Here is a 21,919-nt window from a genome sequence, read left to right as displayed (position 1 = left end):
TACTGCTTTCTTCGTAAACACTACAAATGCCTTCTGCCAAGTGAATTTACCGAGCAGAAACAGAGTTTCTCTTTTGTGGGAAAACATGAAATGTTTGCAAAGTCAGGTGAGGTGTTTAATTATCTTTTCCTTAGTTCGCTCTTCCACAAGCGATCACCAGGAGATTGCTGGCAGTCTTCTCTGTGAAGGATTCCATAGTGTAGTGGTTGTCACGTTTGCCGCATGCGAAAGGTCCCCAGTTCGAAACTTGGTGGTAACAGCTGGTGGCTTTTTCCAAAGTTGCTTAAGTAGGGATCTGTTGCTTTCTTCGTCAACACTACAAAGGCCTTCTGCCAAGCCGAGTTAAAAGAACGGTGGATCCTAATCAAGTTTCTGTAGTGTAGTGGTCATCACCTTCGCCTAACACGCGAAAGGTCCTCTGTTCGAAACCGAGCAGAAACAGTGTTTCTCTTTCGTGGGTAAACATGAACTGTTTGCAAAGTCAGGGGAGGGATTTAGTTATCTTTTCCTTTATTCGTTTTACAGCAAGCGATCACCAGGAGATTGCTGGCTGTGTACTTTTTGCAAGTTTCCATAGTGTAGTGGTTATCACGTTCGCCTCACACGCGAAAGGTCCCCAGTTCGAAACTGGGTGGAAACAGCTACTGGCTTTTTCCAAAATTACTTAAACCAGGCTCTGATGCATTCTTAGTCAACACTACAAAGGCCTCTTCTGCCAAGTAGTGGTAAAAGAAGAGAGCCTCCCCGTCAGGTTTCTGTAGTGGTCATCACGTTCGCTTTACACGCGAAAGGTCCTCGGTTCCAAACTGAGCGGAAACAGCTTTTTGCCTTGGACGTAAAACATTAATTGTTTGCATCGTCAGACGAGAGATTTAGTAATCTTTTCCTTTATAGGTTTTTCAACAAGCGATCACCACGAGATTGCTGGCTGTCTTCTCTGCACAAGTTTCTGTAGTGTAATGGTTATCACATTCAACTCACATACGAAAGGTCCCCAGTTTAAAACTGTGCAGAAACAGCTGTTGGCTTTTTCCAAAATTGTTTAAGTGGGGATCTACTGCTTTCTTCGTAAACAATACAATTGCCTTCTGCCAAGTGGATTTACCGAGCAGAGACAGTGTTTCTCTTTTGTGGGAAAACATGAAATGTTTACAAAGTCAGGTGAGGTGTTTAATTATCTTTTCCTTAGTTCGCTCTTCCACAAGCGATCACCAGGAGATTGCTGGCAGTCATCTCTGCACGGGATTCCATAGTGTAGTGGTTGTCACGTTCGCCTCATGCGAAAAGTCCCCAGTTCGAAACTGGGTGGCAACAGCTGGTGGCTTTTTCCAAAATTGCTTAAGTAGGGATCTGTTGCTTTCTTTGTCAACACTACAAAGGCCTTCTGCCAAGCCGAGTTAAAAGAACGGTGGATCACAATCAAGTTTCTGTAGTGTAGTGGTCATCACGTTCACCTAACACGCGAAATGTCCACGGATCGAAACCGAGCAGAAACAGTGTTTCTCTTTCGTGGGTAAACATGAACTGTTTGCAAAGTCAGGGGAGGGATTTAGTTATCTTTTCCTTTATTCGTTTTACAGCAAGCGATCACCAGGAGATTGTTGGCTGTGTACTTTCAAGTTTCCATAGTGTAGTGGTTATCACGTTCGCCTCACACGCAAAAGGTCCCCAGTTCGAAACTGGGTGGAAACAGCTACTGGCTTTTTCCAAAATTGCTTAAGCCAGGCTCTGCTGCATTCTTAGTCAACACTACAAAGGCCTCTTCTGCCAAGTAGTGTTAAAAGAAGAGAGGCTCCCCGTCAGGTTTCTGTAGTGGTCATCACGTTCGCTTTACACGCGAAAGGTCCTCGGTTCCAAACTGAGCGGAAACAGCTTTTTGCCTTGGACGTAAAACATTAATTGTTTGCATCGTCAGACGAGAGATTTAGTAATCTTTTCCTTTATAGGTTTTTCAACAAGCAATCACCACGAGATTGCTGGCTGTCTTCTCTGCACAAGTTTCTGTAGTGTAATGGTTATCACGTTCACCTCACTCACAAAAGGGCCCCAGTTTGAAACTGTTTTGAAACAGCTGTTGGCTTTTTCCAAAATTGTTTAAGTAGGGATCTACTGCTTTCTTCGTAAACACTACAAATGCCTTCTGCCAAGTGGATTTACCGAGCAGAAACAGAGTTTCTCTTTTGTGGGAAAACATGAAATGTTTGCAAAGTCAGGTGAGGTGTTTAATTATCTTTTCCTTAGTTCGCTCTTCCACAAGCGATCACCAGGAGATTGCTGGCAGTCTTCTCTGCGAAGGATTCCATAGTGTAGTGGTTGTCACGTTTGCCGCATGCGAAAGGTCCCCAGTTCGAAACTTGGTGGTAACAGCTGGTGGCTTTTCCCAAAATTGCTTAAGTAGGGATCTGTTGCTTTCTTCGACAACACTACAAAGGCCTTCTGCCAAGCCGAGTTAAAAGAACGGTGGATCGTAATCAAGTTTCTGTAGTGTAGTGGTCATCACGTTCGCCTAACACGCGAAAGGTCCTCGGTTCGAAACCGAGCAGTAACAGTGTTTCTCTTTCGTGGGTAAACATGAACTGTTTGCAAAGTCAGGGGAGGGATTTAGTTATCTTTTCCTTTATTCGTTTTACAGCAAGCGATCACCAGGAGATTGCTGGCTGTGTACTTTTTGCAAGTTTCCATAGTGTAGTGTTTATCACGTTCGCCTCACACGCGAAAGGTCCCCAGTTCGAAACTGGGTGGAAACAGCTACTGGCTTTTTCCAAAATTACTTAAACCAGGCTCTGATGCATTCTTAGTCAACACTACAAAGGCCTCTTCTGCCAAGTAGTGTTAAAAGAAGAGAGCCTCCCCGTCAGGTTTCTGTAGTGGTCATCACGTTCGCTTTACACGCGAAAGGTCCTCGGTTCCAAACTGAGCGGAAACAGCTTTTTGCCTTGGACGTAAAACATTAATTGTTTGCATCGTCAGACGAGAGATTTAGTAATCTTTTCCTTTATAGGTTTTTCAACAAGCGATCACCACGAGATTGCTGGCTGTCTTCTCTGCACAAGTTTCTGTAGTGTAATGGTTATCACATTCTCCTCACATACGAAAGGTCCCCAGTTTAAAACTGTTCTGAAACAGCTGTTGGCTTTTTCCAAAATTGTTTAAGTAGGGATCTACTGCTTTCTTCTTAAACACTACAAATGCCTTCTGCCAAGTGGATTTACCGAGCAGAGACAGTGTTTCTCTTTTGTGGGAAAACATGAAATGTTTACAAAGTCAGGTGAGGTGTTTAATTATCTTTTCCTTAGTTCGCTCTTCCACAAGCGATCACCAGGAGATTGCTGGCAGTCATCTCTGCAAAGGATTCCATAGTGTAGTGGTTGTCACGTTCGCCTCATGCGAAAGGTCCCCAGTTCGAAACTGGGTGGCAACAGCTGGTTGCTTTTTCCAAAATTGCTTAAGTAGGGATCTGTTGCTTTCTTCGTCAACACTACAAAGGCCTTCTGCCAAGCCGAGTTAAAAGAACGGTGGATCATAATCAAGTTTCTGTAGTGTAGTGGTCATCACGTTCGCCTAACACGCGAAAGGTCCTCGGTTCGAAACCGAGCAGAAACAGTGTTTCTCTTTCGTGGGTAAACATGAACTGTTTGCAAAGTCAGGGGAGGGATTTAGTTATCTTTTCCTTTATTCGTTTTACAGCAAGCGATCACCAGGAGATTGCTGGCTGTGTACTTTCAAGTTTCCATAGTGTAGTGGTTATCACGTTCGCCTCACACGCGAAAGGTCCCCAGTTCGAAACTGGGTGGAAACAGCTACTGGCTTTTTCCAAAATTGCTTAAGCCAGGCTCTGCTGCATTCTTAGTCAACACTACAAAGGCCTCTTCTGCCAAGTAGTGTTAAAAGAAGAGAGGCTCCCCGTCAGGTTTCTCTAGTGGTCATCACGTTTGCTTTACACGCGAAAGGTCCTCGGTTCCAAACTGAGCGGAAACAGCTTTTTGCCTTGGACGTAAAACATTAAGGCCCGGTTTCGCAGACAAGGCTTAAGCCTAGTCCTAGACTAAAATGTAAGTCTGAGGTGTTTCAACTGAAATAAAATTGCACTGATTGATTGTAAAATATATCAGTGCCTTTGTTTTGTCTCAAGATGCACACCAGTAATGTTTTTTTCTAAGCATGTTTATAAAAATTACTTAAATGTCCTAATTGAACTATGGTCTAATCCTGGCTTAGTCTAAGCCCTGTCTGGGAAACCGGGCCTAATTGTTTGCATCGTCAGACGAGAGATTTAGTAATCTTTTCCTTTATAGGTTTTTCAACAAGCGATCACCAAGAGATTGCTGGCTGTCTTCTCTGCACAAGTTTCTGTAGTGTAATGGTTATCACATTCACCTCACATACGAAAGGTCCCCAGTTTAAAACTGTGCTGAAACAGCTGTTGGCTTTTTCCAAAATTGTTTAAGTGGGGATCTACTGCTTTCTTCGTAAACAATACAATTGCCTTCTGCCAAGTGGATTTACCGAGCAGAGACAGTGTTTCTCTTTTGTGGGAAAACATGAAATGTTTACAAAGTCAGGTGAGGTGTTTAATTATCTTTTCCTTAGTTCGCTCTTCCACAAGCGATCACCAGGAGATTGCTGGCAGTCATCTCTGCACGGGATTCCATAGTGTAGTGGTTGTCACGTTCGCCTCATGCGAAAGGTCCCCAGTTCGAAACTGGGTGGCAACAGCTGGTGGCTTTTTCCAAAATTGCTTAAGTAGGGATCTGTTGCTTTCTTCGTCAACACTACAAAGGCCTTCTGCCAAGCCGAGTTAAAAGAACGGTGGATCATTATCAAGTTCAAGTTTTGCATTACCTTCTGCAAAGGCGAGTTAAAAGAACGGTGGATCGTAATCAAGTTTCTGTAGTGTAGTGGTCATCACGTTCGCCTAACACGCAAAAGGTCCTCGGTTCGAAACCGAGCAGAAACAGTGTTTCTCTTTCGTGGGTAAACATGAACTGTTTGCAAAGTCAGGGGAGGGATTTAGTTATCTTTTCCTTTATTCGTTTTACAGCAAGCGATCACCAGGAGATTGCTGGCTGTGTACTTTTTGCAAGTTTCCATAGTGTAGTGGTTATCACGTTCGCCTCACACGCGAAAGGTCCCCAGTTCGAAACTGGGTGGAAACAGCTACTGGCTTTTTCCAAAATTACTTAAACCAGGCTCTGCTGCATTCTTAGTCAACACTACAAAGGCCTCTTCTGCCAAGTAGTGTTAAAAGAAGAGAGGCTCCCCGTCAGGTTTCTGTAGTGGTCATCACGTTCGCTTTACACGCGAAAGGTCCTCGGTTCCAAACTGAGCGGAAACAGCTTTTTGCCTTGGACGTAAAACATTAATTGTTTGCATCGTCAGACGAGAGATTTAGTAATCTTTTCCTTTATAGGTTTTTCAACAAGCAATCACCACGAGATTGCTGGCTGTCTTCTCTGCACAAGTTTCTGTAGTGTAATGGTTATCACGTTCACCTCACACACAAAAGGGCCCCAGTTTGAAACTGTTTTGAAACAGCTGTTGGCTTTTTACAAAATTGTTTAAAGTAGGGATCTACTGCTTTCTTCGTAAACACTACAAATGCCTTCTTCCAAGTGGATTTACCGAGCAGAGACAGTGTTTCTCTTTTGTGGGAAAACATGAAATGTTTACAAAGTCAGGTGAGGTGTTTAATTATCTTTTCCTTAGTTCGCTCTTCCACAAGCGATCACCAGGAGATTGCTGGCAGTCATCTCTGCACGGGATTCCATAGTGTAGTGGTTGTCACGTTCGCCTCATGCGAAAGGTCCCCAGTTCGAAACTGGGTGGCAACAGCTGGTGGCTTTTTCCAAAATTGCTTAAGTAGGGATCTGTTGCTTTCTTCGTCAACACTACAAAGGCCTTCTGCCAAGCCGAGTTAAAAGAACGGTGGATCATAATCAAGTTTCTGTAGTGTAGTGGTCATCACGTTCGCCTAACACGCGAAAGGTCCTCGGTTCGAAACCGAGCAGAAACAGTGTTTCTCTTTCGTGGGTAAACATGAACTGTTTGCAAAGTCAGGGGAGGGATTTAGTTGTCTTTTCCTTTATTCGTTTTACAGCAAGCGATCACCAGGAGATTGCTGGCTGTGTACTTTCAAGTTTCCATAGTGTAGTGGTTATCACGTTCGCCTCACACGCGAAAGGTCCCCATTTTGAAACTGGGTGGAAACAGCTACTGGCTTTTTCCAAAATTGCTTAAGCCAGGCTCTGCTGCATTCTTAGTCAACACTACAAAGGCCTCTTCTGCCAAGTAGTGTTAAAAGAAGAGAGGCTCCCCGTCAGGTTTCTCTAGTGGTCATCACGTTTGCTTTACACGCGAAAGGTCCTCGGTTCCAAACTGAGCGGAAACAGCTTTTTGCCTTGGACGTAAAACATTAATTGTTTGCATCGTCAGACGAGAGATTTAGTAATCTTTTCCTTTATAGGTTTTTCAACAAGCAATCACCACGAGATTGCTGGCTGTCTTCTCTGCACAAGTTTCTGTAGTGTAATGGTTATCACATTCACCTCACATACGAAATGTCCCCAGTTTAAAACTGTGCTGAAATAGCTGTTGGCTTTTTCCAAAATTGTTTAAGTAGGGATCTACTGCTTTCTTCGTAAACACTACAAATGCCTTCTGCCAAGTGAATTTACCGAGCAGAAACAGAGTTTCTCTTTTGTGGGAAAACATGAAATGTTTGCAAAGTCAGGTGAGGTGTTTAATTATCTTTTCCTTAGTTCGCTCTTCCACAAGCGATCACCAGGAGATTGCTGGCAGTCTTCTCTGTGAAGGATTCCATAGTGTAGTGGTTGTCACGTTTGCCGCATGCGAAAGGTCCCCAGTTCGAAACTTGGTGGTAACAGCTGGTGGCTTTTTCCAAAGTTGCTTAACCCTCATGTACTGTTCGATTTCAGTTACTTCCTGTACGGTCTGGGTCAAATTGACCCTAACTGGATTCAATACAATTTGCCAAAAATCACACTATGAAAACAACAAAGACTCAGGTACTAACAGTAAACTTTTTTATATGAATACTCATCAAATGGAACATATGATGTATGAATATGTTTCCAAAACATTTTTATTTCTTTTTTTTTTTTTTTACAGTTTTGTTTTGACAAATTTTGAAAATACAAAGTATGCTGACTTTTTTTGCTGGTTTGTTTTAACTTGTTTTTGTTGTTTTGCATTTGCTGCTCAAAACATCAGAACTGAACAATTTAATATTGCTGTATAATGAAAAAAACGTTCACTTTTTGCCTAAGTTGGGTCATTTTTTGTTCTGTAGACTAAATTAATAAATTCAAGGAATTACTCAAGACAAGATGAGCACACAGCAAGTGCATGCTTTCTGCATACAAATTTCTTGCACTTCACACACATGGTTCTGGTTTTGCTGTCACGTTTGGATGGGCACACATCACATCTCTTCCTTTTTTTCCCGACATCTCTGCTCACTTCTTCGTTTTCTGTGGAACTGACTCTGGATCCACCTGCTTGCACTGACTCAACAAAAGCTGAAGCCGCTGGAGATCGAGGTGGACAGGTGCGTCTCTGGATCTCAGGCGTGATGAGAGCTCTTCCCAGCTCTTCCACTTCCAACGTTTGAATGCTGACACGTCCAGGATGTTGTAGAAGATGACCAAAGGCCAACGGACAGTCTTGCGCTGACAGCTGAAGGAGGATGTAACTTTGTCCAAGTTGTCGACTCCACCTTTGGCTTCAGGCCCAGTTACATCCTCCTTCAGCTGTCAGCGCAAGACTGTCCGTTGGCCTTTGGTCGTCTTCTACAACATCCTGGACGTGTCAGCATACAAACGTCGGGTGTTCCTGGAAGAGCTGGGAAGAGCTCTCATCACCCCTGAGATCCAGAGACGCACCTGTCCACCTCGATCTCCAGCGGCTTCAGCTTTTGTTGAGTCAGTGCAAGCAGGTGGATCCAGAGTCAGTTCCACAGAAAACGAAAAAGTGAGCAGAGATGTTGGGAAAAAAAGGAAGAGATGTGATGTGTGCCCATCCAAACGTGACAGCAAAACCAGAACCATGTGTGAAGTGCAAGAAATTTGTATGCAGAAAGCATGCACTTGCTGTGTGCTCATCTTGTCTTGAGTAATTCCTTGAATTTATGAATTTAGTCTACAGAACAAAAAATGACCCAACTTAGGCAAAAAGTGAATGATGCTCACAGAGGAGCGTGAAACAAGACATAACAAAAACAAACATCAAAGAAATGTTTTGTTTTTTATACTATCTGTCTGACTTTTTTTTTTTTTTACATTTGTCTTTCTGTAATTTACACTTAATTCTAAATACTGTGATTTAACTTTTTTAAGTGTGTTTGGTTAGGGTTAGAGCTGAAATTAGTAAAACACTTGGACTGGAGTTGAAGAGCAAATGTTATTTTGTGTCTGTACAGGTGCTTTTGAATAGCTGGCTATGTGGGTCAAAATGACCCACAAACATTACGAACGTCTGTATGTACATTTAACAACACATTAGCGTGTTGAAACTTTGCATGCATGTTCATGACCCCAAATGAGAAAAACCCACAAAATATCAAGAAAAACAACATAGTTTTAATAGCATTTCAGATAGATTGCAAAAATAAATGAGAGCTCATTTTTACCATCTGTAGCTGACAAAATATTTTTTCTGTATTGAAATAAGTGGGGGAAATCCCTTTTTTTGGCTTCCTAGGCTAGTAAAAAACTAAAATAACAAAATATAACCAAGAAATGTTACTATTTTGGGTCTGTAGAGTTGCCTTAGAGCATTAAAATAGGTGGGTCAAATTGACCCGGGAACAGTACGAACGTAACTTTTTTTTTTTTAGACATGCCAAAACACATCGGCATGTTGAAACTTTGCATGCATGTTCATGACCCTAAATGCGAAAAACACACAAAATATCAAGAAAAACAACATAGTTTTAATGGTATTTCAGACAGATTGCAAAAATAAATGAGAGCTAATTTTTACCATCTGTGGCTGACAAAATATTTTTCTGTATTGAAATAAGTGGGGGAAATCTCCTTGTTTTGGCTTCCTAGGCTAGTAAAAAACTAAAATAACAAAATATAACCAATAAATACTACTTTTTTGGGTCTGTAGAGTTGCGCTAGAACATTAAAATAGGTGGGTCAAATTGACCCGGGAACAGTACGAACGTAACAAAAATTTTTTTAGACATGCCAAAACACATCGGCATGTTGAAACTTTGCATGCATGTTCATGACCCTAAATAAGAAAAACACACAAAATATCAAGAAAAACAAGATAGTTTTAATCGTATTTTAGATAAGTTGCAAATATAAATGATAGCTCATTTTTACCATTTGTAGCTGACAAAATATATTTCTGCATTGAAATAAGTGGGAAAATCAGATTTTTTGGCTTCATAGGCTAGTAAAAAACTAAAATAATAAAATATAACCAAGAAATTGTACAATTTTGGGTCGGTAGAGTTGCCCTAGAACATTAAAATAGGTGGGTCAAATTGACCCGGGAACAGTACGAACGTAACATTTTTTTTTTTAGACATGCCAAAACACATCATTGTGTTGAAACTTTGCATGCATGTTCATGACACTAAATGAGGAAAAGTCACCTAAATTTAAAAAGAAAAACCTAGGTTAACTAGTATATCTGACAACTCAAAAATCAAAACGGGTCAAATTGACCCGGAACAGTACATGAGGGTTAAGTAGGGATCTGTTGCTTTCTTCGTCAACACTACAAAGGCCTTCTGCCAAGCCGAGTTAAAAGAACGGTGGATCCTAATCAAGTTTCTGTAGTGTAGTGGTCATCACCTTCGCCTAACACGCGAAAGGTCCTCTGTTCGAAACCGAGCAGAAACAGTGTTTCTCTTTCGTGGGTAAACATGAACTGTTTGCAAAGTCAGGGGAGGGATTTAGTTATCTTTTCCTTTATTCGTTTTACAGCAAGCGATCACCAGGAGATTGCTGGCTGTGTACTTTTTGCAAGTTTCCATAGTGTAGTGGTTATCACGTTCGCCTCACACGCGAAAGGTCCCCAGTTCGAAACTGGGTGGAAACAGCTACTGGCTTTTTCCAAAATTACTTAAACCAGGCTCTGATGCATTCTTAGTCAACACTACAAAGGCCTCTTCTGCCAAGTAGTGGTAAAAGAAGAGAGCCTCCCCGTCAGGTTTCTGTAGTGGTCATCACGTTCGCTTTACACGCGAAAGGTCCTCGGTTCCAAACTGAGCGGAAACAGCTTTTTGCCTTGGACGTAAAACATTAATTGTTTGCATCGTCAGACGAGAGATTTAGTAATCTTTTCCTTTATAGGTTTTTCAACAAGCGATCACCACGAGATTGCTGGCTGTCTTCTCTGCACAAGTTTCTGTAGTGTAATGGTTATCACATTCACCTCACATACGAAAGGTCCCCAGTTTAAAACTGTGCAGAAACAGCTGTTGGCTTTTTCCAAAATTGTTTAAGTGGGGATCTACTGCTTTCTTCGTAAACAATACAATTGCCTTCTGCCAAGTGGATTTACCGAGCAGAGACAGTGTTTCTCTTTTGTGGGAAAACATGAAATGTTTACAAAGTCAGGTGAGGTGTTTAATTATCTTTTCCTTAGTTCGCTCTTCCACAAGCGATCACCAGGAGATTGCTGGCAGTCATCTCTGCACGGGATTCCATAGTGTAGTGGTTGTCACGTTCGCCTCATGCGAAAAGTCCCCAGTTCGAAACTGGGTGGCAACAGCTGGTGGCTTTTTCCAAAATTGCTTAAGTAGGGATCTGTTGCTTTCTTTGTCAACACTACAAAGGCCTTCTGCCAAGCCGAGTTAAAAGAACGGTGGATCACAATCAAGTTTCTGTAGTGTAGTGGTCATCACGTTCACCTAACACGCGAAATGTCCACGGATCGAAACCGAGCAGTAACAGTGTTTCTCTTTCGTGGGTAAACATGAACTGTTTGCAAAGTCAGGGGAGGGATTTAGTTATCTTTTCCTTTATTCGTTTTACAGCAAGCGATCACCAGGAGATTGCTGGCTGTGTACTTTCAAGTTTCCATAGTGTAGTGGTTATCACGTTCGCCTCACACGCAAAAGGTCCCCAGTTCGAAACTGGGTGGAAACAGCTACTGGCTTTTTCCAAAATTGCTTAAGCCAGGCTCTGCTGCATTCTTAGTCAACACTACAAAGGCCTCTTCTGCCAAGTAGTGTTAAAAGAAGAGAGGCTCCCCGTCAGGTTTCTGTAGTGGTCATCACGTTCGCTTTACACGCGAAAGGTCCTCGGTTCCAAACTGAGCGGAAACAGCTTTTTGCCTTGGACGTAAAACATTAATTGTTTGCATCGTCAGACGAGAGATTTAGTAATCTTTTCCTTTATAGGTTTTTCAACAAGCAATCACCACGAGATTGCTGGCTGTCTTCTCTGCTCAAGTTTCTGTAGTGTAATGGTTATCACGTTCACCTCACTCACAAAAGGGCCCCAGTTTGAAACTGTTTTGAAACAGCTGTTGGCTTTTTCCAAAATTGTTTAAGTAGGGATCTACTGCTTTCTTCGTAAACACTACAAATGCCTTCTGCCAAGTGGATTTACCGAGCAGAAACAGAGTTTCTCTTTTGTGGGAAAACATGAAATGTTTGCAAAGTCAGGTGAGGTGTTTAATTATCTTTTCCTTAGTTCGCTCTTCCACAAGCGATCACCAGGAGATTGCTGGCAGTCTTCTCTGCGAAGGATTCCATAGTGTAGTGGTTGTCACGTTTGCCGCATGCGAAAGGTCCCCAGTTCGAAACTTGGTGGTAACAGCTGGTGGCTTTTCCCAAAATTGCTTAAGTAGGGATCTGTTGCTTTCTTCGACAACACTACAAAGGCCTTCTGCCAAGCCGAGTTAAAAGAACGGTGGATCGTAATCAAGTTTCTGTAGTGTAGTGGTCATCACGTTCGCCTAACACGCGAAAGGTCCTCGGTTCGAAACCGAGCAGTAACAGTGTTTCTCTTTCGTGGGTAAACATGAACTGTTTGCAAAGTCAGGGGAGGGATTTAGTTATCTTTTCCTTTATTCGTTTTACAGCAAGCGATCACCAGGAGATTGCTGGCTGTGTACTTTTTGCAAGTTTCCATAGTGTAGTGTTTATCACGTTCGCCTCACACGCGAAAGGTCCCCAGTTCGAAACTGGGTGGAAACAGCTACTGGCTTTTTCCAAAATTACTTAAACCAGGCTCTGATGCATTCTTAGTCAACACTACAAAGGCCTCTTCTGCCAAGTAGTGTTAAAAGAAGAGAGCCTCCCCGTCAGGTTTCTGTAGTGGTCATCACGTTCGCTTTACACGCGAAAGGTCCTCGGTTCCAAACTGAGCGGAAACAGCTTTTTGCCTTGGACGTAAAACATTAATTGTTTGCATCGTCAGACGAGAGATTTAGTAATCTTTTCCTTTATAGGTTTTTCAACAAGCGATCACCACGAGATTGCTGGCTGTCTTCTCTGCACAAGTTTCTGTAGTGTAATGGTTATCACATTCTCCTCACATACGAAAGGTCCCCAGTTTAAAACTGTTCTGAAACAGCTGTTGGCTTTTTCCAAAATTGTTTAAGTAGGGATCTACTGCTTTCTTCTTAAACACTACAAATGCCTTCTGCCAAGTGGATTTACCGAGCAGAGACAGTGTTTCTCTTTTGTGGGAAAACATGAAATGTTTACAAAGTCAGGTGAGGTGTTTAATTATCTTTTCCTTAGTTCGCTCTTCCACAAGCGATCACCAGGAGATTGCTGGCAGTCATCTCTGCAAAGGATTCCATAGTGTAGTGGTTGTCACGTTCGCCTCATGCGAAAGGTCCCCAGTTCGAAACTGGGTGGCAACAGCGGGTGGCTTTTTCCAAAATTGCTTAAGTAGGGATCTGTTGCTTTCTTCGTCAACACTACAAAGGCCTTCTGCCAAGCGGAGTTAAAAGAACGGTGGATCATAATCAAGTTTCTGTAGTGTAGTGGTCATCACGTTCGCCTAACACGCGAAAGGTCCTCGGTTCGAAACCGAGCAGAAACAGTGTTTCTCTTTTGTGGGTAAACATGAACTGTTTGCAAAGTCAGGGGAGGGATTTAGTTATCTTTTCCTTTATTCATTTTACAGCAAGCGATCACCAGGAGATTGCTGGCTGTGTACTTTCAAGTTTCCATAGTGTAGTGGTTATCACGTTCACCTCACACACAAAAGGGCCCCAGTTCGAAACTGTTTTGAAACAGCTGTTGGCTTTTTACAAAATTGTTTAAAGTAGGGATCTACTGCTTTCTTAGTCAACACTACAAAAGCCTCTTCTGCCAAGTAGTGTTAAAAGAAGAGAGGCTCCCCGTCAGGTTTCTGTAGTGGTCATCACGTTCGCTTTACACGCGAAAGGTCCTCGGTTCCAAACTGAGCGGAAACAGCTTTTTGCCTTGGACGTAAAACATTAATTGTTTGCATCGTCAGACGAGAGATTTAGTAATCTTTTCCTTTATAGGTTTTTCAACAAGCAATCACCACGAGATTGCTGGCTGTCTTCTCTGCACAAGTTTCTGTAGTGTAATGGTTATCACGTTCACCTCACACACAAAAGGGCCCCAGTTTGAAACTGTTTTGAAACAGCTGTTGGCTTTTTCCAAAATTGTTTAAGTAGGGATCTACTGCTTTCTTTGTAAACACTACAAATGCCTTCTGCCAAGTGGATTTACTGAGCAGAAACAGAGTTTCTCTTTTGTGGGAAAACATGAAATGTTTGCAAAGTCAGGTGAGGTGTTTAATTATCTTTTCCTTAGTTCGCTCTTCCACAAGCGATCACCAGGAGATTGCTGGCAGTCTTCTCTGCGAAGGATTCCATAGTGTAGTGGTTGTCACGTTTGCCGCATGCGAAAGGTCCCCAGTTCGAAGCTTGGTGGTAACAGCTGGTGGCTTTTTCCAAAATTGCTTAAGTAGGGATCTGTTGCTTTCTTCGTCAACACTACAAAGGCCTTCTGCAAAGCCGAGTTAAAAGAACGGTGGATCGTAATCAAGTTTCTGTAGTGTAGTGGTCATCACGTTCGCCTAACACGCGAAAGGTCCTCGGTTCGAAACCGAGCAGAAACAGTGTTTCTCTTTCGTGGGTAAACATGAACTGTTTGCAAAGTCAGGGGAGGGATTTAGTTATCTTTTCCTTTATTCGTTTTACAGCAAGCGATCACCAGGAGATTGCTGGCTGTGTACTTTTTGCAAGTTTCCATAGTGTAGTGGTTATCACGTTCGCCTCACACGCGAAAGGTCCCCAGTTCGAAACTGGGTGGAAACAGCTACTGGCTTTTTCCAAAATTACTTAAACCAGGCTCTGCTGCATTCTTAGTCAACACTACAAAGGCCTCTTCTGGCAAGTAGTGTTAAAAGAAGAGAGGCTCCCCGTCAGGTTTCTGTAGTGGTCATCACGTTCGCTTTACACGCGAAAGGTCCTCGGTTCCAAACTGAGCGGAAACAGCTTTTTGCCTTGGACGTAAAACATTAATTGTTTGCATCGTCAGACGAGAGATTTAGTAATCTTTTCCTTTATAGGTTTTTCAACAAGCAATCACCACGAGATTGCTGGCTGTCTTCTCTGCACAAGTTTCTGTAGTGTAATGGTTATCACGTTCACCTCACACACAAAAGGGCCCCAGTTTGAAACTGTTTTGAAACAGCTGTTGGCTTTTTACAAAATTGTTTAAAGTAGGGATCTACTGCTTTCTTCGTAAACACTACAAATGCCTTCTTCCAAGTGGATTTACCGAGCAGAGACAGTGTTTCTCTTTTGTGGGAAAACATGAAATGTTTACAAAGTCAGGTGAGGTGTTTAATTATCTTTTCCTTAGTTCGCTCTTCCACAAGCGATCACCAGGAGATTGCTGGCAGTCATCTCTGCACGGGATTCCATAGTGTAGTGGTTGTCACGTTCGCCTCATGCGAAAGGTCCCCAGTTCGAAACTGGGTGGCAACAGCTGGTGGCTTTTTCCAAAATTGCTTAAGTAGGGATCTGTTGCTTTCTTCGTCAACACTACAAAGGCCTTCTGCCAAGCCAAGTTAAAAGAACGGTGGATTACAATCAAGTTTCTGTAGTGTTGTGGTCATCACGTTCGCCTAATACGCGAAAGGTCCACGGTTCGAAACCGAGCGGAAACAGTGTTTCTCTTTCGTGGGTAAACATGAACTGTTTGCAAAGTCAGGGGAGGGATTTAGTTATCTTTTCCTTTATTCGTTTTACAGCAAGCGATCACCAGGAGATTGCTGGCTGTGTACTTTCAAGTTTCCATAGTGTAGTGGTTGTCACGTTCGCCTCATGCGAAAGGTCCCCAGTTCGAAACTGGGTGGCAACAGCTGGTGGCTTTTTCCAAAATTGCTTAAGTAGGGATCTGTTGCTTTCTTCGTCAACACTACAAAGGCCTTCTGCCAAGCCGAGTTAAAAGAACGGTGGATCAAAATCAAGTTTCTGTAGTGTAGTGGTCATCACGTTCGCCTAACACGCGAAAGGTCCTCGGTTCGAAACCGAGCAGAAACAGTGTTTCTCTTTCGTGGGTAAACATGAACTGTTTGCAAAGTCAGGGGAGGGATTTAGTTGTCTTTTCCTTTATTCGTTTTACAGCAAGCGATCACCAGGAGATTGCTGGCTGTGTACTTTCAAGTTTCCATAGTGTAGTGGTTATCACGTTCGCCTCACACGCGAAAGGTCCCCAGTTCGAAACTGGGTGGAAACAGCTACTGGCTTTTTCCAAAATTGCTTAAGCCAGGCTCTGCTGCATTCTTAGTCAACACTACAAAGGCCTCTTCTGCCAAGTAGTGTTAAAAGAAGAGAGGCTCCCCGTCAGGTTTCTCTAGTGGTCATCACGTTTGCTTTACACGCGAAAGGTCCTCGGTTCCAAACTGAGCGGAAACAGCTTTTTGCCTTGGACGTAAAACATTAATTGTTTGCATCGTCAGACGAGAGATTTAGTAATCTTTTCCTTTATAGGTTTTTCAACAAGCGATCACCACGAGATTGCTGGCTGTCTTCTCTGCACAAGTTTCTGTAGTGTAATGGTTATCACGTTCACCTCACACACAAAAGGGCCCCAGTTTGAAACTGTTTTGAAACAGCTTTTGGCTTTTTCCAAAATTGTTTAAGTAGGGATCTACTGCTTTCTTTGTAAACACTACAAATGCCTTCTGCCAAGTGGATTTACTGAGCAGAAACAGAGTTTCTCTTTTGTGGGAAAACATGAAATGTTTGCAAAGTCAGGTGAGGTGTTTAATTATCTTTTCCTTAGTTCGCTCTTCCACAAGCGATCACCAGGAGATTGCTGGCAGTCTTCTCTGCGAAGGATTCCATAGTGTAGTGGTTGTCACGTTTGCCGCATGCGAAAGGTCCCCAGTTCGAAACTTGGTGGTAACAGCTGGTGGCATTTTCCAAAATTGCTTAAGTAGGGATCTGTTGCTTTCTTCGTCAACACTACAAAGGCCTTCTGCAAAGCCGAGTTAAAAGAACGGTGGATCGTAATCAAGTTTCTGTAGTGTAGTGGTCATCACGTTCGCCTAACACGCGAAAGGTCCTCGGTTCGAAACCGAGCAGAAACAGTGTTTCTCTTTCGTGGGTAAACATGAACTGTTTGCAAAGTCAGGGGAGGGATTTAGTTATCTTTTCCTTTATTCGTTTTACAGCAAGCGATCACCAGGAGATTGCTGGCTGTGTACTTTTTGCAAGTTTCCATAGTGTAGTGGTTATCACGTTCGCCTCACACGCGAAAGGTCCCCAGTTCGAAACTGGGTGGAAACAGCTACTGGCTTTTTCCAAAATTACTTAAACCAGGCTCTGCTGCATTCTTAGTCAACACTACAAAGGCCTCTTCTGGCAAGTAGTGTTAAAAGAAGAGAGGCTCCCCGTCAGGTTTCTGTAGTGGTCATCACGTTCGCTTTACACGCGAAAGGTCCTCGGTTCCAAACTGAGCGGAAACAGCTTTTTGCCTTGGACGTAAAACATTAATTGTTTGCATCGTCAGACGAGAGATTTAGTAATCTTTTCCTTTATAGGTTTTTCAACAAGCAATCACCACGAGATTGCTGGCTGTCTTCTCTGCACAAGTTTCTGTAGTGTAATGGTTATCACGTTCACCTCACACACAAAAGGGCCCCAGTTTGAAACTGTTTTGAAACAGCTGTTGGCTTTTTACAAAATTGTTTAAAGTAGGGATCTACTGCTTTCTTCGTAAACACTACAAATGCCTTCTTCCAAGTGGATTTACCGAGCAGAGACAGTGTTTCTCTTTTGTGGGAAAACATGAAATGTTTACAAAGTCAGGTGAGGTGTTTAATTATCTTTTCCTTAGTTCGCTCTTCCACAAGCGATCACCAGGAGATTGCTGGCAGTCATCTCTGCACGGGATTCCATAGTGTAGTGGTTGTCACGTTCGCCTCATGCGAAAGGTCCCCAGTTCGAAACTGGGTGGCAACAGCTGGTGGCTTTTTCCAAAATTGCTTAAGTAGGGATCTGTTGCTTTCTTCGTCAACACTACAAAGGCCTTCTGCCAAGCCAAGTTAAAAGAACGGTGGATTACAATCAAGTTTCTGTAGTGGTCATCACGTTCGCCTAATACGCGAAAGGTCCACGGTTCGAAACCGAGCGGAAACAGTGTTTCTCTTTCGTGGGTAAACATGAACTGTTTGCAAAGTCAGGGGAGGGATTTAGTTATCTTTTCCTTTATTCGTTTTACAGCAAGCGATCACCAGGAGATTGCTGGCTGTGTACTTTCAAGTTTCCATAGTGTAGTGGTTGTCACGTTCGCCTCATGCGAAAGGTCCCCAGTTCGAAACTGGGTGGCAACAGCTGGTGGCTTTTTCCAAAATTGCTTAAGTAGGGATCTGTTGCTTTCTTCGTCAACACTACAAAGGCCTTCTGCCAAGCCGAGTTAAAAGAACGGTGGATCATAATCAAGTTTCTGTAGTGTAGTGGTCATCACGTTCGCCTAACACGCGAAAGGTCCTCGGTTCGAAACCGAGCAGAAACAGTGTTTCTCTTTCGTGGGTAAACATGAACTGTTTGCAAAGTCAGGGGAGGGATTTAGTTATCTTTTCCTTTATTCGTTTTACAGCAAGCGATCACCAGGAGATTGCTGGCTGTGGGCACAGGTTCTAACAGAGCATTTTAATTTTAAGGAATCAAGGGACATAAAGATTTTAGGGGTACATATGGGGCGGGATGAGCGAAAAGCAGGAGAAACAATGTGGGAGGAAGTGATAGGGGGGATTGAAAGGAGATTGATTTTTTGGAAATTAAGAACGCTGACTTTGAAGGGGAAAGTTTTAATTATTAATGTTTTAATGGTGTCAAAATTATGGTACATTTTATATGTAAACCCAATGCCATTATGGGCGGAAAAGAGGCTGAAGAAATGTTTTTCAGAGTTTTTATGGAATGGGAAGCCCCCAAGAATAGCACACAATACTTTAATAGGGGAGGGAGAGAAGGGAGGAATGGGATTAATTGACATTGAACATAGAAAGAACGCACTAAGGGTAAAATTGGTAAAAAAGTTTTTAGACAAATCACACACAGCAGGATGGAAGGGAACTATGGAGTACTTTTTAAATAAAGGCAGTAAATTTAATCTGGGAAGGAATATTTTATGGATGAAGACTAAATTATGGATGACTGAGAGGATGCCGGATTTTTATACGGAACTGCTGGGAGCATGGGGAAAGTTTTTATCAAGTGTGCATTTTATTCCGAGGGGTAGGGAAAACATTTTAAATCAGCCTCTTTTTTTAAATCAGAGTATTTTAAATCAGGGGAGGCAGTTGTTTTTTAAGAAATGGTGGGAGGCGGGAATTTTAAAAGTGAGGGACATTTTATATGAAGTTAAAGAAGGATTTCTACCCGTACAAGTGGTTATAGACGCAATGGAGGAAGCAAAGGAGGAGTACAGCAGACAGGAAGAAACTAATAAATATGAAATGATCAAGAGATCGATACCGAAAGAATGGATAGAGGGAATCGAAAATAAGGAGGACGGAGAGCAACAAAATGAAATATATGTGGGATTGGGAGAAAAACAATTTGATTTTAATAAATGTCAGGTGAAAGATTTTTATAGTGTTTTTAGAGAGGGGGTCTTTAAAAAACCAGTGGTCAACAATTACTGGATGGATAAGTACAAGGGTGTGAAGGAATGTGATATTTGGGGAAACATGAAAGGGAAAATGATACAGACAAAGCTGGAAAATTTAGAGTTCTTAATTAGGCATAAAGTGATTTTTACTGACGTTATTTTAAACAAAATTGGTATGGAATCAAGTGCTGTATGTAAAGTGTGTAATGAGGAGGAGGAGGGTTTTTTACATCTGTTTTTACATTGTATAAAACTGGATGATTTTAATGAGAAATGTAAGAAAATGATTTTAAGGTTGAAAGGGGAGGATGGAGAGGAGATGGACTGGGGCAGGATTCTAATGTTGGGAATACAAAGAAAGAACAAGAACAAAATGGTCATCAACCTTTTGATAATGTTAATTAAGAGTGCTATATGGGAAAGGAGAGTGGTGGCAAAGAAGGAAAAATGGATAATGGATTTATGGTATGTTTTTAAAAGAAAAGTCGAAAAATATGTACAATGCCTGTTTTATTATTTTAAGCAAGAAGATCAAATGGGGTTCTTTTACAATGTTTTTACTAATGATGTATGTGTAACTTTAGATGAGAATGGAATAGATGTGCAATTTTAAAAAAGTTTGGAGAATGTTTCTGTTCTTAAGTACTGTTTTGTCTCGCAACACGTGATGACGAGCTGGGTTACTCCTTTCCGAGAGTGAATAACGATCTGTGTGGAAAGCAATATTGTTTTGTATTTTTGATGTTCTTTACTGTTTGTATTTTCAGTCATATATATGATTAGTTTTTGATTCTAAGGCATTATTTATTACTTTATTGCTGACAATGTTAAGTATTTTAATGCGTGTTTAATCATTTATGTCTTTAAGATTTCTACTGTGAAACACATGCTTGATAACTGTATTATGGAATTTTTTCAATTAAAAAAAAAAAAAAAAAAAAAAAAAAAATCACGTTCGCCTAACAAGCGAAAGGTCCTCGGTTCGAAACCGAGCAGAAACAGTGTTTCTCTTTTGTGGGTAAACATGAACTGTTTGCAAAGTCAGGGGAGGGATTTAGTTATCTTTTCCTTTATTCGTTTTACAGCAAGCGATCACCAGGAGATTGCTGGCTGTGTACTTTCAAGTTTCCATAGTGTAGTGGTTATCACGTTTGCCTCACACGCGAAAGGTCCCCAGTTCGAAACTGGGTGGAAACAGGTACTGGCTTTTTCCAAAATTGCTTAAGCCAGGCTCTGCTGCATTCTTAGTCAACACTACAAAGGCCTCTTCTGCCAAGTAGTGTTAAAAGAAGAGAGGCTCCCCGTCAGGTTTCTGTAGTGGTCATCACGTTTGCTTTACACGCGAAAGGTCCTCGGTTCCAAACTGAGCGGAAACAGCTTTTTGCCTTGGACGTAAAACATTAATTGTTTGCATCGTCAGACGAGAGATTTAGTAATCTTTTCCTTTATAGGTTTTTCAACAAGCAATCACCACGAGATTGCTGGCTGTCTTCTCTGCACAAGTTTCTGTAGTGTAATGGTTATCACGTTCACCTCACACACAAAAGGGCCCCAGTTTGAAACTGTTTTGAAACAGCTGTTGGCTTTTTCCAAAATTGTTTAAGTAGGGATCTACTGCTTTCTTTGTAAACACTACAAATGCCTTCTGCCAAGTGGATTTACTGAGCAGAAACAGAGTTTCTCTTTTGTGGGAAAACATGAAATGTTTGCAAAGTCAGGTGAGGTGTTTAATTATCTTTTCCTTAGTTCGCTCTTCCACAAGCGATCACCAGGAGATTGCTGGCAGTCGTCTCTGCGAAGGATTCCATAGTGTAGTGGTTGTCACGTTTGCCGCATGCGAAAGGTCCCCAGTTCGAAACTTGGTGGTAACAGCTGGTGGCTATTTCCAAAATTGCTTAAGTAGGGATCTGTTGCTTTCTTCGTCAACACTACAAAGGCCTTCTGCCAAGCCGAGTTAAAAGAACGGTGGATCGCAATCAAGTTTCTGTAGTGTAGTGGTCATCACGCCTAACACGCGAAAGGTCCTCGGTTCGAAACCGAGCAGAAACAGTGTTTCTCTTTCGTGGGTAAACATGAACTGTTTGCAAAGTCAGGGGAGGGATTTAGTTATCTTTTCCTTTATTCGTTTTACAGCAAGCGATCACCAGGAGATTGCTGGCTGTGTACTTTCAAGTTTCCATAGTGTAGTGGTTATCACGTTCGCCTCACACGCGAAAGGTCCCCAGTTCAAAATTGGGTGGAAACAGCTACTGGCTTTTTCCAAAATTGCTTAAGCCAGGCTCTGCTGCATTCTTAGTCAACACTACAAAGGCCTCTTCTGCCAAGTAGTGTTAAAAGAAGAGAGGCTCCCCGTCAGGTTTCTCTAGTGGTCATCACGTTTGCTTTACACGCGAAAGGTCCTCGGTTCCAAACTGAGCGGAAACAGCTTTTTGCCTTGGACGTAAAACATTAATTGTTTGCATCGTCAGACGAGAGATTTAGTAATCTTTTCCTTTATAGGTTTTTCAACAAGCGATCACCACGAGATTGCTGGCTGTCTTCTCTGCACAAGTTTCTGTAGTGTAATGGTTATCACATTCACCTCACATACGAAATGTCCCCAGTTTAAAACTGTGCTGAAACAGCTGTTGGCTTTTTCCAAAATTGTTTAAGTGGGGATCTACTGCTTTCTTCGTAAACAATACAATTGCCTTCTGCCAAGTGGATTTACCGAGCAGAAACAGAGTTTCTCTTTTGTGGGAAAACATGAAATGTTTGCAAAGTCAGGTGAGGTGTTTTATTATCTTTTCCTTAGTTCGCTCTTCCACAAGCGAT

General features: G+C 42.1%; 18 non-coding genes across 18 annotated transcripts; all 18 read left to right on the top strand.

Annotated features, from left to right (window-relative positions):
- The first annotated feature begins 567 nt into the window (after positions 1–567).
- trnav-cac (transfer RNA valine (anticodon CAC)) lies at positions 568–640 on the top strand. Its single transcript has one exon. It is a non-coding gene; the product is annotated as a tRNA-Val (tRNA).
- Positions 641–1,619: 979 nt separating this feature from the next.
- trnav-cac (transfer RNA valine (anticodon CAC)) lies at positions 1,620–1,692 on the top strand. Its single transcript has one exon. It is a non-coding gene; the product is annotated as a tRNA-Val (tRNA).
- Positions 1,693–3,530: 1,838 nt separating this feature from the next.
- On the top strand, positions 3,531–3,603 carry trnav-aac (transfer RNA valine (anticodon AAC)). The gene has a single exon. It is a non-coding gene; the product is annotated as a tRNA-Val (tRNA).
- Positions 3,604–3,726: 123 nt separating this feature from the next.
- Positions 3,727–3,799, top strand: trnav-cac (transfer RNA valine (anticodon CAC)). Its single transcript has one exon. It is a non-coding gene; the product is annotated as a tRNA-Val (tRNA).
- Positions 3,800–5,083: 1,284 nt separating this feature from the next.
- trnav-cac (transfer RNA valine (anticodon CAC)) lies at positions 5,084–5,156 on the top strand. The gene has a single exon. It is a non-coding gene; the product is annotated as a tRNA-Val (tRNA).
- A 784-nt stretch (positions 5,157–5,940) lies between these two features.
- trnav-aac (transfer RNA valine (anticodon AAC)) lies at positions 5,941–6,013 on the top strand. Its single transcript has one exon. It is a non-coding gene; the product is annotated as a tRNA-Val (tRNA).
- A 3,991-nt stretch (positions 6,014–10,004) lies between these two features.
- On the top strand, positions 10,005–10,077 carry trnav-cac (transfer RNA valine (anticodon CAC)). The gene has a single exon. It is a non-coding gene; the product is annotated as a tRNA-Val (tRNA).
- Positions 10,078–11,056: 979 nt separating this feature from the next.
- trnav-cac (transfer RNA valine (anticodon CAC)) lies at positions 11,057–11,129 on the top strand. The gene has a single exon. It is a non-coding gene; the product is annotated as a tRNA-Val (tRNA).
- A 1,838-nt stretch (positions 11,130–12,967) lies between these two features.
- Positions 12,968–13,040, top strand: trnav-aac (transfer RNA valine (anticodon AAC)). Its single transcript has one exon. It is a non-coding gene; the product is annotated as a tRNA-Val (tRNA).
- A 980-nt stretch (positions 13,041–14,020) lies between these two features.
- Positions 14,021–14,093, top strand: trnav-aac (transfer RNA valine (anticodon AAC)). The gene has a single exon. It is a non-coding gene; the product is annotated as a tRNA-Val (tRNA).
- Positions 14,094–14,219: 126 nt separating this feature from the next.
- Positions 14,220–14,292, top strand: trnav-cac (transfer RNA valine (anticodon CAC)). Its single transcript has one exon. It is a non-coding gene; the product is annotated as a tRNA-Val (tRNA).
- A 784-nt stretch (positions 14,293–15,076) lies between these two features.
- trnai-aau (transfer RNA isoleucine (anticodon AAU)) lies at positions 15,077–15,149 on the top strand. Its single transcript has one exon. It is a non-coding gene; the product is annotated as a tRNA-Ile (tRNA).
- Positions 15,150–15,452: 303 nt separating this feature from the next.
- On the top strand, positions 15,453–15,525 carry trnav-aac (transfer RNA valine (anticodon AAC)). The gene has a single exon. It is a non-coding gene; the product is annotated as a tRNA-Val (tRNA).
- Positions 15,526–15,648: 123 nt separating this feature from the next.
- trnav-cac (transfer RNA valine (anticodon CAC)) lies at positions 15,649–15,721 on the top strand. Its single transcript has one exon. It is a non-coding gene; the product is annotated as a tRNA-Val (tRNA).
- Positions 15,722–16,504: 783 nt separating this feature from the next.
- Positions 16,505–16,577, top strand: trnav-aac (transfer RNA valine (anticodon AAC)). The gene has a single exon. It is a non-coding gene; the product is annotated as a tRNA-Val (tRNA).
- A 126-nt stretch (positions 16,578–16,703) lies between these two features.
- trnav-cac (transfer RNA valine (anticodon CAC)) lies at positions 16,704–16,776 on the top strand. The gene has a single exon. It is a non-coding gene; the product is annotated as a tRNA-Val (tRNA).
- Positions 16,777–17,931: 1,155 nt separating this feature from the next.
- trnav-aac (transfer RNA valine (anticodon AAC)) lies at positions 17,932–18,004 on the top strand. Its single transcript has one exon. It is a non-coding gene; the product is annotated as a tRNA-Val (tRNA).
- Positions 18,005–20,229: 2,225 nt separating this feature from the next.
- trnav-cac (transfer RNA valine (anticodon CAC)) lies at positions 20,230–20,302 on the top strand. Its single transcript has one exon. It is a non-coding gene; the product is annotated as a tRNA-Val (tRNA).
- The last annotated feature ends 1,617 nt before the right edge of the window (positions 20,303–21,919 follow it).

This window comes from Garra rufa, chromosome 1 (genome assembly GCF_049309525.1).
Source record: "Garra rufa chromosome 1, GarRuf1.0, whole genome shotgun sequence".
Taxonomy (NCBI): domain Eukaryota; kingdom Metazoa; phylum Chordata; class Actinopteri; order Cypriniformes; family Cyprinidae; genus Garra; species Garra rufa.
The sequence above is the reverse complement of the archived record's forward strand: the minus strand, read 5'-3'. Positions and strand labels throughout refer to the sequence as shown.